Raw genomic sequence first — 19,282 nt, forward strand, 5'->3', positions numbered from 1 at the left:
CCTTAAAACTGATGTTGAAAGCAGCTTAAAGCCTCATCAGCTCTGACCCCCAGCCCCTGAACKCTGCAGAGCTCGGAGTTTCCTCCCATGCCGCATTACCTTTGGGGCCTGAAGGACTCTCATGTTCTGTCTTTGCAGATGGCCTTTATTAGCCCCAAAGGGCCAGCTGCCCTGCAGTGCCAACAGCTCCTGGATCCCCTGGATTCCCTTGGGAATTGTCAGTGGGTGTTGGACATCCCTCCAGAACTGCCCCAGTGGCGTTTGGGCTGCCTTAGGAAGAGGGAGAAGGTGATTTAGCCATAACCAGGCAATTCCCTGGTTTTAAATTGTTTTGCGGCTTTTCTAACAAACCTGTCTTTGCCTTTCTGCCTCCTCTCTTTCCTTTGTRCAGCAGCTCTTCCCAGGCCTCTTGGAGCCTGTTCCCACATCGCTGCYTCTTTCCCACATCCCTGCTCCTGCCCTGCACGCTCCCAGACCCTGTGAATCCCCAGCTTGGAATTTTCTGTAGTTATTTGTCCAGTGAAGCTGCCCCACTTCAGGCTCTGCCAGGAGGGATTATCCCAGCTGGTGGCAGGAGCGCAGAGTGAGAACTGGGAAAGGGCAAAGCAGGATCTCTGCAGGGCCTGAGTGCTGCTGCTTTGGGCTGACAAAGAGGTTYGAATCATCAGGTAAAATTCACTAGAATTCCCCAACAAACCAAATTCCTGCAAGTTTGCAAGCAGCACTGCTGGATGAGGCAGACAGGGACTGGGAGAGCCCTCTTGCCCCAAAGCTGAGGGGTTTGCCAGGGAGAAGAGACAGAAGGAATTGCCTCGGATGAAATCTTGGCCGTACCTCRGTGAGTCGATGTTTTCTGAAGGGGATTCACGTGGCTTTGCTTTGTAAGAAAATCACTGGCTTCTTGTCTGGCAATKGCTTTTAGTGCCCAGCGTGACAAAGCTGGCCCCTGCAGAGCTGCGGCGTGGGCAGCAGTGCCCCAGAATTCCTGGAAATGTCAGTACCAGAATTTGGCCAGGCTGCCACTTGGGTTTCCATGGGACTGGGACTGGGTGGTGACTGCTCYCACAAGGACATTCCCGGGGCTACATCCTAGCCCAGTGCCCCATAATCCCTCTCCTGCATGGGATGATCCTGCTGGGCCATGGCCCACCTGCCACTCCTCTGCTCCATGCCCTGATCTCTCCTCCAAAGCTCCGTGCTCCTTCTGGGCACGGCTGCACCCTGACACTGCCCAGGGGCTGGGGAGGGCGAGGGGACGGGGACAGTCCAAGCTCCCAGCATTGCCTKTGTCCCCAAGGATCGAGGGGACGGCTCTGCCGGGACAAGGAGCGAGGCTGCCAGGCGGGGTGGAAGGTCCTTGTTGGAGGTCACCAAATCCAGGCAAAGCTGGGAAGAAGCTAATCCGCTGCTGCCGAGCCAAGCTCCGGCCGTGCTGCGGGAGCTCCGGGGGGTACCAGCCCCGGGGCTGGCGGCGGCTCCGCCGGGGCCGGTCGGTCCCAGCGCCCGGGGGGAGCCCGGGCCCCTCCGAGCTCCGAGGCTGAGGGATCTGAGGCCTTGGGAGGCTGCTCCGGGCCGAGGGATCCAGTGTGGAAAGGCAGCGGCACGGCGGGGTCCGGGAGTGGCACAGAGCGTCTGCTCGGCATTCAGGAACGATGGGCTCGCCCCACGGTGCCCCGTTCTCCTCCCTGAGGCACCGGGCTCTGTTCAACCCCCGGATCCGCGGTGCCGTCAGATCCCTCACTGGCACCGCGCCCAGTGCCGCTCCCCGGGCGATGAGGCAGCAGAGGCGGCAGGCAGGGGCTGCCCCGCCGGGGTTTTCCTCACCCCAAACACCTCCCTGCGMGGGGGAGTGCAGGTGCTGTGGGGGGAGGCAGCCCCGGAGTCCCCTCCATGCCCTATCCCTGCCTTCACCTGTGCATAGGGCCAGGGCTGCTCTCAGGAGTGTCCGAAGGCCCTCGGGCGCCCTTGGAGAAGGGATGGCATCGAGACATCCACCAGGGAGGGTCTGTCTTTGGGGTTTATTTCCTTCGGGGGGYGCAGCCCCAGCCCCAGGCAGGGAATGCTGGCCCAGGGCTGTGCCTGCCGCTCTCCCCCGCTGCCGACACGGCCCCGGCTGTTGCTGTTGGATGAACTCTCCATGTTTGCTGGGGCTTAAGGCTCGAGCAAGGAGCTGTAAAAAGGGAGAACAACATCAAAAGCAGAACGTGGAAGGAGGCCAAGAGGAACGTGGCCAAGAGCCCTTTCCTTCTTTCTCTTTCACTCCATGAGGAAAATCCCCCAGCCTGTGGCACATCACTGTGCCAGACATGGCCCCGGCTCTGCCACCATGGGGCCACGTGTCGGGAACGGCCCTGACGGCAGCTCGGGGTGGGCAGGGGACAGGGGAGCCTGAGCTGGGGCAGAGGGCACAGGGGAAGAGTTCCTGATGGAGCCAGGATGGAACTGGGCTRGAGCTCCCACTCTGCTGCCCATGAGGGTTGTCCTCATGGAGTGACTTGTGTCCCTGCCTTTGGTGGCACAGGAAGGTGGGACCTGGTGGGATGTGCTTGGTGTTGGAGGCGCTCTGTGGCTGGACCCTGGGAGTCTGCACTGAGGAAATTAAGCAGGATGAGGAAGGAGACAYGGCTGCTGCGTGGGGAGGAGGTCAGTGGGTGCCAGCACCCACAGGAATCCTGCCAGATGCTGGGCAGGCACAGCACCAGCTYTGTGGTGCTCATTCCTGTGACCTCCTCACTGGGATTCCTGCCCCAGGCACCTCAGGGAACCCCACAAGGGAGCCCTGGAGCTGGTGGTGGGTTGGGAAGCGTGGCTGGCACCCGGGGTCACCTGGCAGCTGCCCCAGAGAGGGTGACCTATGCATGWGATGTCAAGGCTCTGTGACTCACAGCACGGAGCAGGGTCCCCAAGCAGGGGAGGGTCCCTAAGGAGCTGCGTCCCTTTTGGGGCACAGACTCCCCGTGCCGGGAGGTGGCTGTGCCCTGCCTGTCCTGAGGGTCTCGTGCTCTGGGAGAGAGCAGAGGAGAGGACGGGATTTGGGCTGTGCCCTGGGAACAGCCCTGGGCAGYCACAGTCCCGGCCATGGGTGACACTGCCAATACCATAATTATCAGGTGCCAGTGTTGCTGGGGTTTGGGCCTGGTTCAGCCCTGCTTCCTCCTCCCACCCTCCTCCTGGACTGGGCTGGGCAGTCCCAGAGGCACAGCTGGGCCCACACAGGTCCCCAACTCTGCCACCACCCACTGCAGCCCTTGGCATGCAGGTTCAGGAGCAGAGCTGTGCTTTGGGGAGCAGGTTCAAGTGAAGAGCTGAACTCTGGGGAGCAGAGCTGTGCTTTGGGGAGCAGGTTCAAGTGAAGAGCTGTGCTTTGGGGAGCAGGTTCAAGTGAAGAGCTGAACTCTGGGGAGCAGAGCTGTGCTTTGGGGAGCAGGTTCAAGTGAAGAGCTGAACTCTGGGGAGCAGAGCTGTGCTTTGGGAAGCAGGTTCAGGTGAAGAGCTGTACTGTGGGGAGCAGAGCTGTGCTTTGGGAAGCGGGTTCAGGGGCAGAGCTGTGCTTTGGGAAGCGGGTTCAGGAGCAGAGCTGTGCTTTGGGAAGCGGGTTCAGGGGCAGAGCTGTGCTTTGGGAAGCGGGTTCAGGAGCAGAGCTGTGCTTTGGGGAGCAGAGCTATGCTTTGGGATGCAGAGCTGTGCTTTGGAAAGCAGATTCAGGAGCAGAGCTGTGCATGACAAAGGATTCAAACCCACTGAACCAGTTTGCTGAGCACCGAGGTCTGTGGGGGAACGTTGTGCTCATGGGAACCCTCCTGGCATCACCACAGTCCCAGGACATGTGGGGTCTGCCCTGGCAGAGCAAGCACAAGTGAATTTGGGGCTGTGTTTGGGGCTTTCCTGGGTGCACAGCCAGGATTTATGTGTGTGGAAGGGATGAATTTGGTCGGGCTGTTTCCCTGCTGGAGCAGGAGCAGGTGCCACAACTCCACACTGGGAACAGCTGGGCACATCCCCACCAGCCCCACAGATCCACGGCACCCTGGCTGCTCCTCTCTCCTCCATCCAGTGTGGTGGGAATTGGGTAGGAAGTTGGAGCATCCGTCTGTTGGAGTGAGTCCAGAGGAGGCCAGCAAGGTCATCGGAGGGATGGAGCAGCTCTGTTGCAAGAAAAAGCTGAGAGAGTTGGGATTGCTCAGCCTGGAAAAGAGAAGCTTGGGGGTGACTTAAYTGGGGCCTTGCAATACCTGAAGGAGCTACCAGGAAGAGGGGGAGGGACTTTGGACAGGGCCTGGAGGGGCAGGAAGAGGGGATCGGCTTTCTCTTCTCCAGGCTGGACACCCCAGCTCTCCCAGCCTGTCTCCATAGGAGAGGTGCTCTCCTCACCTCCACTCCTGTTCCTCCCATGGCCAGAGCAGCAGAGCTCTCCGGGCAGAGTCATCCCTCAGGCACTGCCAGACACTGCCGGAGGGGTCCCTGGGCAGCAGCGAGAGCTCCCAGCCCGGCCGTGCTGCGGGGTACGTGCACACACACCACCCCCTGTGCAGCTGTGTGCAGATGTGTTTGGATCCCGCGCTGTTTATTCCCATTCCCAGCTGCTCCCAGCTGACCCTTTGGCTGGCTGTGGTGCTGGTGGGACCAGTGAATTGTTCTCAGTGTGGTTTTTGTCAGGAGCTGTGATCAGGACCCGTCTGCACCTGTGGCCAGGGATTTGGGGTGTCAGGGTGCTCTGCACTTCCTGCTCCTCAGCACAGCCTCGCTCTGCAGCCAGGGCCTGTTCCCAGGGGATTTCACCCCAAATTCACAACAGACAAGATCTGGTCCATCAATTCAACCCATCTCCCGTGCTGTGTTATCCAGCTCTGCCATGGGGTGAGAAGGGACTGCACCCAGCTGCAGCAACCGCTCGGGAAGGAGAGGGGAAGCGGGATATTCCCTGGAACAGCAGCAGCTGTTTGCACAGCGAACGTGTGTCCGTGGCCTAGGAGACCGTCTCCAGCCTGGAGAGCTGACAGTGGGAATAAAGACGTTGGGAGCCCGGAGACAAAGGCRTGATTGTTGCGGCCACAGCGCGGCCGCGGCTCGGAGGAGAGAGGCTGCTCTCAGTGTCCCTGGACGCTGCCAAACAGCAGCTGGAGCCCGTGGAAAACAACTCCCGATGCCCTTCTCGGCACCGGGACYGGCTCCGAGCGTGGAGCCCGCCTGGCACCGGGAGCCCACGCGGGACYGCGGCCCAGCAGCTGCCGGGAGAGGCAGGGCCCGGGATCGGTTCCCCGGGAGAAGCCAGGCTTTGGCTCGGTGGTACTGAAGGGAATCTTCCAGCAGTGCCTCAAGGGAAAGCACTCCGAGAATTTCTGCGTGGGTTTTACTGGACGCCGGCTGGCCCTGAGCTCTGCCGGCACTCGGGCCTGTGAGATGGGAGCAGCCACAGCTGAGGGATCCCCGGGATCCCTGTCCCCATCCTGTCTGGGCCAGCCCAGAGCCTCCACTGCTGCTCTTGGGATCCTGGATAGGGCCCGGGGATGCTCAGGGCTTCCCTTTGTGTGATCCATCCGGCCCGGGATGTGAGAGGGCRCTGAGGGACAGGGTGAGCATTCCCAGCCCCTTTCCCTGCAGAATTGCTCCGGCTGTGATGGGCTGGGATCACCTGCCAGCTCTGGATCCCTGTGGATCATGGGCCCTGGGCACCTCTGTGCAGCAGTCTGGGAGCACTGTTGTGTTCAGGTGAACGACAGAKCATTGGTCACCCTCCACTGTGTGTGTCACTCATCCATCACACACTCCCACTCCTGCCTGCAGAGCATCTCCTGGGACTTTCTGGCCTGCTCCAGCTGGAGCAGAGCAGCAAAGCCCCGGAGATGCCCCAAGCTTGGCTGAACACAGCAGAGAATTTGCAGCACCCTGGGTATTTCCTACCCACAAAGGAGGAGCTGGAGCTGCAGCCAGGTGCTCCTGTGCCCCCCCCCCCTTTTCTCCCCAGGATGGCTGCAGGAGTCCCATTCGTCGGGATCACGATTGTGCAGAGCCAGGGCCAGAGCTGGAGCCGTGCCTGGGCGCAGTCCCAGGGCTGCTCTGCTCCAGAGGGAATGGCCAGGGCAGGAAGCTCCGGCTGCTGCACACATTCACACCCTCCTGCTGCCAGGGACATGCAATGAGAAAGCCTGAGGAAAACACCAAGCACTTTGCTAGCAGCCCTTAAAGCAGCTTCCTCTCCCACCCCGCTTTTGGCTGAAGACACGGAGGTGCTTCCCCGCCTTGCTGAACACTCTGATGGCAAACCCAGGGTCTGGATGCTGTTTCTTTCTCCTGCTAGCGATGAGGAGATCCCTGCCAGGTCCTTTCTCCTCCCTCACCCTCAGACAGCCAGAAGAGTCTTTTCTTTCTCTGGGACGATGTTGCATTGATAAAAGTATGTAGACACCCACCCACTCGTAAATTACGCGGTTATTGCCAAACAGAGCTGGGCTTTGCCATAATTCCCCATGGATCTGTGCTGTGGGGAGCGCTGCTCCTCTCTCCAGCAGACCAAGCCCATCTGGAGCTGCCTCTGCAGCAGATCCCAGGGCAGCCCAGATTTCGTGGGGCTGGGTTTCAGTTGAGTCACGGGGTCAGGATGCTGGGAGCATCCAGTGCAGGACATTCGAATCCGCCCAGGAGGAGAAGCTGTTCCAGCAGAAAAGAATGAAACGGTTCACCACGGCCCGGCTGCGTGTGCAGGGCTGCTCAGGCTGTAACACTTCAAGGGGTCCAGCAGACACAAGGGCTTCCCATCTTCTCTTCCCATCACAATCAGTGCCCTGGGGCACTTCCCTATTTCATCAGACTTCCTGCAAGAAGAAATTCAATATTCAAATAACAGCAACCAAGACTTGTCCCAGTGGGATTATTTCAACCTTGGTGCATGATCCTTTGTGGGGTTTATATGCCAACATGAACACACTGGGCAGAAGACACTTTTTTGCAAACCCCAAGCATTTCTCCCACAAGTAAATAATGGAATATCCTGAGATGGAAGGGACCCACAAGGACCATCGAATCCAGCTCCTGGATGAGGGATGCTCAAGGTGGGGACACRAGGTGCAGGGATGAAAGGCCTGATCTTTGTAGAAGTGTAGGGTTTGGCAGCATCCTGGATCCCTTCAGCCCTTGGTGTTCCTTCAGCCCCACACGTCTCATGGCACTCAGGACTGCGATGGGGAGCAGGACCTGCCATGGGCACACACAGGTGACAGAGAGCAACATCACCATCTCTTCATTTTCATGCCTATGGCAGGGGGTGGGAGGAGATGAGTTTAAAATCCCTTCCAGCCCTCACCATTCTGGGATTCCACGGTTCCATGACTCCATGAGGAAACAATAGCAGCAATCCCTCCTGCACATGGTTATAGAGATGTATATGCATAAAATGTCTATTTTACGCTGTCTCTTTGTTTAGCAGCTTTAACTGCTTCAGAATTAATGGCCTGTGAAGATTAGAACCAGACGGAACCGCTGCGAGGCTCAGCTGAGGCAGCTCCTCCCGGGGGCTGTGGTGAAGCTCTGCACAACATCACGGTGCCATCCTGGYTGTTTCATTCCATTTCCTCACTGTCCTGGCAGGAAAGAAAATATTTTTTTTAAATGAACATCAGTGTTTGCAAATATGCTGATTGTTTTCAGCTTGATGCATTTTCAGTGATAAATGAACAGCAGCAAACAGCCAAGCCCCCCATCCRTGCCTTTCTTGGGGCTGAGCAGTCGGTTGTGGATGCTCCAACCCTCCYTAAGAGCAGGCTTTTTTTCCTTGAGCTATTGCAGTTTAGGCCTGATTTTCCTCTCTGAATAGAGGCTGGCTGTTGTCATCTGCCAGAGGACACATTATCTCCCTGTGCTCCTTGCCGGAGCGTCCTGGCTGGGAAGCCCCAAGGGATTACCACGGGATAATTTGGTAATAAATAGCCATATTTGTAATATTTGGTTACAAATCACATCCTAATGCGCTTTAATAACRGGGTGTGTTTACCATGCAGACACAAAATTTCTCTTTCATCACAAGCCTTCCAAGATTTCTTCTATCTGGTAATCTAAGCCTAGAGAAACCTTGGACACGATCCTTACTCCTCACTTTCATCACACTGCCAAATTCTGTTGTTGGTTCTCTTCTCCCAGACCAGAGCTCGACTCGGTGGCAGCACATGGAGAGTTTGGTGCAGGACCTTGTCAGCAGAACCATCAGCAAAGGAAAAAATTATATATTTTGCTTGCAAGCCACCATCCCTGTAATGAAAGGAGAGGGCTAGAAAGCAGCAGGGGCTCCGGTGGTCCCGATTCCTTGGATCTCCCCAGCTCCAGCCCTTCCTGTCAGCTCCGGCTCTCCACGGAAGAGCAGGGGGCATTAGTGCTGGAATTTCAGTTTCTAAACAAGTAAGGCAAGTTTCTTTCCGTGTTGCTTTGTTTTATCAATATCCTGTTTCATGGTGAAGGTTTAAAGTTGGTGATGTTTAGAGCTCCTCTGGCCCAGGCAAAAGATGAGAACTGAGTCACCTCTGCTGAAATACCTGAGTGCCTTTGTGGAGGCAGCAAGTCTGGGCTGTAATTAACACACAGCACTGCAGCCATAATTACATGCACAGCTTTGGCAGGSAAGAGGGGAATCAGGGGCACTGCTGCCCTTCTGTCCCCTTTCCCTTTCACCTGTGGCCCTGGTCACATCCTGGAGCTCCTGGTAGGGCCTGTCCAGTTCTCCAAACAGGCCCCTTTCCAGCTYGTTGTGCTGCATCACTCCTGCTTCAATGACCTTTTTATCTCCTCTCCCATCCTGTGCAGATCCCCTGGCTGCTGGAGGCAGGGCAGGAACCCAGTGTCACTGCAGGGATCGGCTGGGTGGGAGCCCTGGAGATGCCACAGGGACACGCAGAGGGACACAGAGCTGACTCCTATGGGAATGGATGCAGCTCTGCCCTGAGGGACACACGGAGCAGCAGGAGAGGARTCCTGGTGCTCCATGTACTCAGCGCCTTGGTAATCCTGAGCGGGGGATTCTGCCCCTCCCAGGTGAGCCCCACCTGCAAAGCTGCCCCAGCCCTGGGACCAACAGCACAGGGACCTGGAGCTGCTGCAGAGAGCCCAGAGGAGAACACGGAGCTGCTCCCAGGGCTGGAGCCCCTCTGCTCTGGAGCCAGGCTGGGAGAGCTGGGGGTGCTCACCTGGAGAAGGGAAGGAGCCAGGGAGAGCTCAGAGCACCTTGCAGGGCCTGAAGGGGCTCCAGGAGAGCTGGAGAGGGACTGGGGACAAGAGATGGAGGGACAGGACACAGGGAATGGCTTCCCATTGCCACAGGGCAGGAATAGATGGAAAATTGGGAAGGAATTGTTCCCTGGGAGGGTGGGGAGGCCCTGGCATAGGGTACCCAGARCAGCTGTGGCTGTCCCTGGGTCCCTGGAAGTGCCCAAGGGCAGGATGGAGGGTCCTTAGAGCATCTTGGGACAGTAGGAGGTGTCCATGCCCATGGCAGGGGATGAACTTTAAAGTAGGTCCGTTCCCTGCCGACCCATTCGGATGATGGATCCGTGATGAGGMGGAGGAGAGGCTGGGAACAGCAGGACTGTGAGGTTGCAGAGCTCAGGTTCTCAAACCCTGGTGGGACCCACCAAGATCAGTCTCATTCCAGCCACTTTCCCCATCCTGTTTTTGCAAGAGCTGTGTCCCCATCTGAGAACTTTGAGCAGTTGCCCCGATTGAACAAGCTCTGTTGCAAACCTACACTCATTCATTAATGCTCAGGCTATTCTTATTCCATCCCCTCTTTAATAACACACATTCTCACCAGTGCTTATTTGGGATGACTGTGGGCAGGTTTTGAAACCAGATATAGGCTTGGCAAAACACTCATTATGGCTGTGGCTCATCTTCTCAACCCAGAAATTGCATCTTCCCCCAGTGCCCCAAATCTGCTTCCATTTGCTGAAGCAGCAATTTGTCTTTGAAGGCGGTTGGTTTTTCTCGGTGGTTTCACATTTGACTTCTCAGGTTTCCTGAGGAATTTGTTGCAGACTAATGTTTAATCATGCTYTGGTAGGGTGACAGCTCGAGTTCAGCAAAAATACTGCTAATGTTCAGATCTGGAATAATTTAATTTAAAAGCAGATGCTTTCCCAAAGGAATGGATTTATTTAGATACTAATTTTAGGGAAAGGCTTGGGCTGGTTACAACCAGCACTACTCTGTCAGCATGTAAAGCTCTGTGAAGCGCATTCCTGACACTTGTGACAAACTGATTATCCCTAATTCTCCCTTCCAAAGACTCCATGGCCAAGGAGAGGAGACAACAGCCATCAGAGCCTGTTCTCAGAGGGAGGAGAATTAATTCACTGACTTTGATAACTGCTCTGAGGCCAACTCTGACAGAAGTCAGCCATTAACAAAAAAATGGGAGTGATGTCTACATGGGACATGACTTCAATCAGATTGCCTTTCCAAAACTCCCTGTGCAATGAGAGATTAAAAGGTTCTTTGCTGGCTAAAATCAAACACTATGAAGGTTTCCAAGTGGTCTCCTAGCAGGAGCTGGACATTGTCCTGGCCTCTTCCGGGTTCAGTTGGGGTTTACAGAAGCCACAAGCCCAGTCTGCAGGGTTTTCAGCTCAGATTTTGGCTAAAATCTTTAATCAGTGATTTAGGAATGATATGGGCTTGAACTGCTCACAGCAAAGGCTCCTCCTGTGGGGAGGAGAACTCCAGTAGCTCTTCCATGGGCTGTGGATGCTCCTCTTGGAAGGAATGGCCTGAAAGTCACCTTCAGGGAAGTGCTGAGACACTTTAAATAMCTTGTGTCATCTCTCTGGGCACTAAATGACCCCGCAGCTTCCCAAATTCCCTATTGCCTCTACAGTTTCTCCTCCTACCTCAATTTCAGGTTCACTCCACCCCACGTATCTTCAGCATGTCTGTGGCTCGCAGGTCTTGAACAAGCCGAGAACTTGGGCCAGTCGGTGACCAGAGGATTTGCTCTTGAGCAGAGACTCCACTGTGTGTTTCATTAGGATGTGTAACGACCTCTGGGGACTGGTTTTAATTTGGGAAAGAATCCTTGAGTCATTCAGGCTCCCAAGGAACCATCTCCCCCACTTTCACGTGGCATCTTGATGTCCTGAGGCTTTGCTTGTCTGTCGCCGACGCCTTCATCTCTGCCTGACAAGAGTTAATTGCCACCGCGCTCTCTGATCTTCACGACTCTCCTGTCATCTTCCTCACTCCCTCTCCAGGAGCCTTTTCCCAAGCCTGCTCTGCCTGTACCGTTCCCTGTTCACTGACTGATGCTGGCACTGAACACCTCTATTTATAGATGCCTTTAGCACTTATTTCTTTATCGCTTACTTTGCCTGGCATTTCATGCCCTTCATTTTCCCAGCTGCCGCAAACCTTTTTCAGATCAAGTGATTTGGGAGTACTTTGGACAAGGGGGGCTTTGATTCCTTCAGAGTTTGTTTTCTTCCCCTTAAAAGCAGTTTTTAATGCAGATACCACTCCCCAGCTGAGTGCTGCTATTAGGGATTCATTCAGTTTACCAAAAACTTGAAAATAGCTGAATTGGGCTGTTTGGTTGCCTGGATCTTTGGCTGGTGGATGCTTCCAATTATAATCAATTCACAGAGGTGGGGGTCTAAATTTTCCTTAATTCCTGCCTGTCTGCTGCYCTGCTGTTTTCTGTGATAAATCCTCTTGGCTGCAAAAATTAAAATGCCAAGATAATGCTTAAGATCAGTTGCCAACAGCCTCCTCTGCTGGGCCCTAAGACYTGCCTGCTCTCCCCAAAGCCTGTTTTATCTCTCAAAAGGCTGGGAAGGGGCTGTCTCTCAGTCTTTTTGYTTCTGCCATTGCTCAGACTTTCTACTTTTCTGCCTTTTTTGAATTTCATAGCCTGCCAAGATTTTTTTCCCCTCGGATTATCATTATTTTCCACGCTTTGTATGAACGTATTCCTATTCCAAGCAACTGTAGCGCATTCACCCCCCCCTCCGCCCCCTTTCTTAAAGTCGCTCATTTTTGGGAGATGAATAAGAATTTCAATGGGAATTCTCCCCCAAAGTACTGACAGCTGCTGTCATTTCCCCCAGCTCTCATGTCTTTTTAAAGCAAGAGCAGAAAGAGATGTAGAAAAATCATGGCAGTTTGTGGCCTTTGAGCACAAGCTTTGGATATTATCGGCATTTTGTTCCTCCTGGCGATGATGGAATTTYGCAATCAGGTCTCCAGGTCTGCTGTGGAGTCCCAAGGGAAGAAATCGCCTTCTAGAGCCTGTGTTTACGTTGTCTCTTCCAGAAAGCTCGGGTTTAACAACATGGTGATTAAATTAGATGACAGATTGAGTTTCATCCTTCGGCATTTTCAGGCAACTTTTAATTCCACTGTCAGCCACCCTCCGGTTTAGCTCTAACTGGAGCAGCTCTGCTGCTGCTGTGCCATGCAGCCTGTGCTGCACTTCCCCTTTGCTCCTTGGGACCAGTTTCTCCAGCTACACGCTCATCCCAGCCACTGCCTTCCTTCTTTTCCTACTCCAGCTTCATATGTGAGACAATTCCTTGGAGTTCAGCTCTCTGCCCCAGCTCAGGGGTGAGYTGATTCATGCTCCTGTGCTTTGGCAGCCAGGGCTTGGAAGCGGGGGCAGGAAACCTTTCCAACTGCAGCCTGAAAACCACCTCAGTGAGGTGAGGTTTGAGTGGTGTGGGAGGTTCAGGTTCCAGGGATGCGGAGCCAGCTGGGATTGGTTACCTGGTGCTGGGAGCTGCCAGTCCAGCCCAGCACGAGTGGCTGGGGCTGAGGGGCTCTCAGGGGCAGGGACCCAGCTCTGGCTCCTCAGGCGAGCCCAGAGGAAGCCACAGAGCTGCTCTGAGGGCTGGAGCCCTTCTGCCCACAGCAGGAGTGGAATAGGACAACCCTTAAGGGCCCTTCCCAGCCAAGCCAGTGTGGAATTCTCTACTCAAGCAGGGCTGAGCTCTGCCCTTGCAGCCAAGGTGACACTGCTTTTAATGCACATGGAGACTTTGCTTCTAGACTGTTTTCATGAAAAGGTGTTTTTCATGCAATTTTCTTGTGCAACTCATATTTAGAGCTGCAGCATCTGCATGAAAGCCACCCACCCTTGATTTGCATGCCTGAACTGCTGAGAGTGCAGAACGGGACCAGTGGTGGCTGYGCAGCTCAGGGTGAGCATCATGCATGCCCTTCCCAGCCCACACGGCCTTCACAGGGACCATGCAAATGTGTGGCTGCCCAAACAGAAAATAAACAACAGAAAATGCCCTGGGAATTCTTCAGGCAGCCAAAGTGCCCTCAGCCACCTCCAGGAACCAAGGGAACTTCAGGAGAGTCAGGTTTCTAAAGTGGCATTTCCAAAATCAGACTTGGATGCTACTGTACACAGGGTGTCCCAACTCCTGCCCAGGCTGGGAGCAAGAGGAACAAGGTGATAGAGATTTAAGAGAAAGAAGATGAAGAGTTATGGAACTATTGGAACATGGATGAGTGATGCAGGCAATGTATGCATGTGGTACAGTCTTTGCAAAGGCAATCCCCATAGCACATTGCAGGGAAGCTGCGGATTCAGGAGAGTTCACCAAAAGCAGGGAGGGCACCTGTGGAAGACACTGGGAGATCAGCCACCTCAGGAGGGGAAGGAAAGTCAGAAATTATGCGATGGAATCAGAGCAAATCCTAAATGGGCAAGAGAAGATGCAGCAGAAAGCCTCTTTTTTTTTTTTTTTTTTTTTTTTTTTTTTTGTAACATGAAAATAGAGGAATTCGAAGGCAGGACCATCACCCTCTGTAAGTTGTAGCCACAATGAAGTGCTGGCCCTGGCTTAGCAGACTGCTGGGTCCCAGGATTGCTCAGAGCAGTCCTGAGGAGCAGTTTGGAAAGAGTGTGCTGTGAAAAGTCCCGTCCCAGGCTCCAAGCAGCCCAGGAGGAGACTCAGCATGAGCAGATCACCCCTGTTTGGCCTGGCCTTGCCTGGGCCTGGCACGGCACACCTGGCACAGCCCATCTGGCAAAGCACATCTGGCACAGCCCATCTGGCACAGCACACCTGGCACAGCACACCTGACACTGCACTGCACATCTGGCACAGCTGTCCCCAGGCAAGAGGTCCCACACCAGCTGTGGCTGTTGATTGCCTTTCCCAATTCCCTCATTTTGTCCCAGCAGGTCTCCCAGCAGAGGCCTGGAAGTGCCCTGGACACCATGTCCTTCATCTCAGCAGCCTCAGGTCTCCCCTCCTGAGCTGCAGGTGAGTGCTCAGAACTCTCCCCTCTGCTGCTCTCTGCTCCGCATCTTGTACCTGCTCACTGTGGAAGGAGCAGTAAATGAAACCACCCCAGGTCCTGGTCCTTCTCACACTCTCCTTGTCAGTGAAGGGTATGACTTGCACAAAACTTCCTGCAGATCCTCAGGGCCTGATGGAGAGGGCTCTTTGCAGATGGCTCTTCCCCAGAACAGTCGTCTTCTGTCTCATCAGGCAGCTTTTGTCAGTCCTGGTTACATGCTTCGTCTAGTTCAGGCTGGGAGCTCCTCAGGGCCCAAAGACCTCTCACCCTCTCCTGTCCCCCGAGTGTCCTGTGCATCAGAAGCAGGACAGAAATAGCAAATCACCATYGAAGTGATCAGGAGTAATTTGGGAGCTGTGTGTTGCACACAGCAAGGAAGGAAACATCCACGGCTGCACCAGGGAGAGCAGCACTGAGTGGAGAATGTCACAATCCCCTCTGTCCCCCACTTGGGAGTTTGAGGAGAATAATTTGATTGAAAGGCAAATCCTTTAATCTGCAGATATAAATCAGCAGAGTGGCAGAATTGCTTAGGAAGGAACATATCATATAGGGCATGTCCTGTATGTCTTTTCCCTTTAAACAACCACAGGCCCTCCAGCTGTTAACCTATTTATAAAAGGTAACTTAAGGCTACGCGCAAACTCCTGAGGGCATTTCGTTCTGTCATTACAACGCAGACTCAATTTTTCTGCCTCAGAATAATTGGGCTGGGTTCATGAAGGCCCAGGCTAGAGCAGAGATCAGCTCTGGTACTAACAGCCCTCTCCAGAGGAGCAGGAGGAAGCCCTCCAGAAGGCCAGGCTGCCTCGTGCTTCCCAGGACAAGGCTCTGCTGGGAGAAAGAATGATGCAAATATCAGCTACTGCATCATGACAAGGCACTGCAGGTTCTTCTTCTCTTYGCACAGGACAAATCCTGAGCTCCGGTTCCTGTGCCGTGTGGGAGAAGTGTCCCAGGTCACTCACAGTAGGACCTGTGGTGCAGGACAGCAGCTGGAGCTGTGTTTTCTGGGACCATGAAACTCACTGCCCCAGCCTCAGTGCAGCCCCATAGCCTCCTTCCTTCACCTTCATCCTCCTCCTCCTCCTCTGTGCCCCACACCAGGTTACAGCTGACGGAGAGATTCCAGATCAGGAGATCATGGGGTGTGCCAGCTGCAAGGCAAATCCCATGACCAGTCAGAGAGCCTTGACAAGTCTCCAGGATGGCAGGGATCCCTGGCCAAAATTCCATGCCTTCCATTGTGCTGGAGTCAGCTTTGATGAGCAGAACAGCCCTGTCTGGCTGGCAAATGTCTGCCAGTGACCCACAATGCCTTTGTTGTCTCCAGAGCAGTGTCCTGCCTTGCTGAAAGTTACCTTCTCCTTGCATCCCTGATCCACGATAGGGAGTGATGAGAGGAGGGCTGTTTTGTAAGAGCATTCAAATTCACTGAGCTGCTTACAGACATTCATTCACTTTCAAAAGTGAATGAACCAAAATTTCCTGCAAATCAGTCTGCTGGGTKTTGCTCCAAGTGTGGAGGCAATTCCCTGCTCCACTCCAACTCTTTTCAAATTTGGTGAGGAGTTTTCCTTCTTGATAGAGTTTGGGTTTGTTATTTTCTGCCTGCCCTGCTGGGCACTCATTTTTGGATGTGACCCCTCCACAGGCTCTGCCGCTCGTCCAGAGTGAGTGAGGGATGCGAAGAGTGACAGTTCAGCCCTCGGCTGCGCCAGTCCCTGCGGAACCCGGACAGCCCCCGCAGCGCTGCCCCCGTCAGGCACCCACCTTTGGCTGTCACATCCCGTGCTTTGAGCCGGGAATGACAGACTCCTGCAGGAAAGCTGCCCGGTCCATTACGGCTTATCTCCAGCACTTGTGCTGTCAATGCCCTGGGATCGGCTGTGTCACCAAGCGTCCTTCATTTGCACCGGCTCCCATCAAAGCGGTGACAAATGAGCGCTCCCCAGGCTGAGCATTCCCTTTCCAGCTCTCCCAGTGCCCACAGGTGACTCATCAAGCGTGGATCAGGCCCACACCGAGAACAGCCCCAGAGCTGGCCGGCCTTACCTGCCCTGCTGCTAATGGGGCTGGCCAGGAGTGACTCCTTAGGGAGATGAGCCAGATCCTTTCCCTTTTCCCCAGCCACTTTCACTGTTCGGCTTGATGAAAGGGCAGAGCCATTGCCTGAACACCTTCTTTTCCACCAAACAACCCCCACTTTGCTGTGACAAGGACAGACACACCTGTGGTGTCTCATGGATTTTGTTTGCCTTGCACTGAGGACATTGGTTCATGCTGCCCTCACTTCCAGGCCACATGGGGACAGAGAGGACTTGTAGTCTGGAAGAGCAAGTGGAGACAYAGGTTATATTCTTTAGAGGGACAAACAAAGATAAAGGAGATGCTTTGAATTTTTGCATAGGGGAAGTATGTGAGGAGGCAACAAATGGAGTGTGGCCTGAAGTTACTCCCAGGCAGCAGAAAAGAGACTTCAGATTTTGAACTAACCAAGGAAGTTTCATATTAAACACTGCCCTGGGAAATAGTGTTAAGGTGGGATAGAATAATAAAGTAGCCATGAGTTCTTCTGGGCGAGGCTGGTAAGCACAGGAACAGCTAAGGGGACACATCAATCAATTGTTCACCTAGAAAGAGGCCCAGCTGGGATTTCATTGATGATTTTTYCATTACATTAATGATTTTTGATGAGTTACAGGAATTCACCTGTGTGGAAGATGGAGGTGCAGCTCATATTATATAACKTCCTCCTTCCCTCCCTCCCCTTGTGCAATTCCACAGGGATGTTTAGATTAATGTGGACAGTTCCCTGCTGCAATTTGTAGTTTACAGTGGACACACCTATGGCACTAAAGGGCTCTACCTGCTCTGCTGTATGATTTCAGGTGTGCCTGGCTGGGATTTGGGCGAGGTATCAGAGCTGTTGTTTGACAGGGAGAAGCCTGAGCACACCGTGTCCTCAATTCACCCAAGGTTTGCTCCTGTGTGACCACTGCGCAGTGAAGACCTGGCTTTGGGCTCTCAGGTTTTTCTTTCAGGGAAAAAGTTCCAGGCTCAGAATTTAGAAGAAATTAMCCAGAAGCTCTTTATGAAGCCAAAAGCAGGTCAGCCGAGGGATCAGACATGCACCCTAACATGATGCGGATGGAACCCCCTGCTTTTTGTTGTATTATTATGTTGGAACCCCCCTGCTTTTTGTTGTGCTACTGAGTCCGTCGCACAGGCACGGGAAGCACTCTCCTGACCTCTCCTTTCTCCGGASAGCAGAAAGGCTCCAAAGGGGAAGAGAGGTGGATTTCTTAARGAGGGAGAGGGATCTTTAAGTGTTTGATGATTGGGGTAAACTGGGACAGCCCTGAAATTCAAACTGCTGCTCAACCCTCCCAAAGAAAGCCATTAGGATGCTATTTTATCTTGGAGCTTAAAAATAGCACATGGTGCAAGCAGTTGTTATGGATCTGCCTTTCATCAGGACATGGGATTTCCCCCTACCAGCTCAGTCTCTGGAAAGGTATCCAGGCCTGGGAGGTTGGGAGAGGGGTGGGCAGAAGGTRCAACTGAACCCTGCCTGGATGGGGTGTGCGCCCTTCCACACCTCATGCCAAGGGTGTTTCCTCCCTCCAGTGACCAGACATGAGACACACCTATTTTTGTTTTAATTTAGTCACCACGCTTTGATTTTCTTATCTGGAAGGACAGCGTGTCCCACATTTTCATGATTTAGKAGCTCTGTAGCTCCTTCTGGGCAGATGGGTGACACAGAGCCCTCGGGGACATGCAGGAATCTCGCTGTCAACAGACAGGGGATGGTGTCCCTCCCTCTTGCCTGGGTGAACTCCCAAAGTACGCTGTAATGGTTTATCCATGAAGAATGAAGCTGAGTTCCTCCTACATGGTTGGTGACACTGCACCAATCCRGTGTCACCTCACTCTCATCTGAAGGAGTTTCAGCCATGGGAAATGGTTTCACTGAGAGCAAACAGCTGAGGTTACTGTGATGGTGGATGAGGGAACAGTGACTGGTGTCACCTGCCTGGACTCATGCAAAGTGTTTGTCACTGTTCCACATGACACCCTTGTCCCCAAAGTGGAGAGATAGGGACTTCATGGRCAGAGCACTTGGTGGATAAGGAAGGGGCTGGATGGTCACACTCAGACTTGTGGTCACCGGGCTCRATGTCCAAGTGCAGAGCAGTGACCAGTGGGTTGCTCGGGGGTCGGGGAGACTTCAGTTCCCCTTATAGTGTCTAAAGGAGCTCCAAGAGAGCTGGAGAGGGACTTTGGACAGGGGTCTGGAGAGACAGGACAGGATGAAATGGCTTTAGGGTGAAGGAGGGTAGATTTAGAATGTTTATTTGCAAGGAATTCCTGGCTGGGAGGGTGGGGAGGCCCTGGCACAGGGTGCCCAGAGCAGCTGTGACTGCTCCTGGATCCCTGGATGTGTCCAAAGCCAGGCTGGACAGGGCTTGGAGCACCCTGGGATAGTGGAAAGTGTCCCTGCCCTTTGCASGGGTGGAATGGGGTGATCATTAAGGTCTGTGTCAACCCAAGTCTGTGATTCCGTGACTGTGCAGTTGTGCCTGCTGTAAAAACATGGCCTTTTACCCCTCACCRTCCTGCCATCGACATTTCATCCCTATATCCTGTTTTCCTGCTCTCCTGCTGTCCTCCTGAAGACGCATTTCTGGGCCAGAAGGGCCACGGAGGATTAGAAGCAGCAGCAGCACGAGTGGCCCCTGCTGTTCGGCCACCTGGAGGGGCGTCTGGGCGCTCCATCTGTCCCTGGGCACTGCTTTATCACAAGACTCCTTCCAGCTCCTTCACCGCATCCGTGAGTTCTGTGCAACATAGGGATGCACACRCTCCAAGATTTCTTCTCCGCCTTTAAATGCTGTCCTTTCCTGTCCCACCTCACCCTTACCAACGCATGGGATCTCCTTCATCCCCTTAGCCTTGTCCCCCCGTCCCGTGTCCCTCAGCTCCTCTCTCT

Source organism: Malurus melanocephalus, unplaced genomic scaffold, assembly GCF_030028575.1.
Source record: "Malurus melanocephalus ecotype Western Australia unplaced genomic scaffold, MMel_1.1 scaffold_86, whole genome shotgun sequence".
NCBI lineage: Eukaryota > Metazoa > Chordata > Aves > Passeriformes > Maluridae > Malurus > Malurus melanocephalus.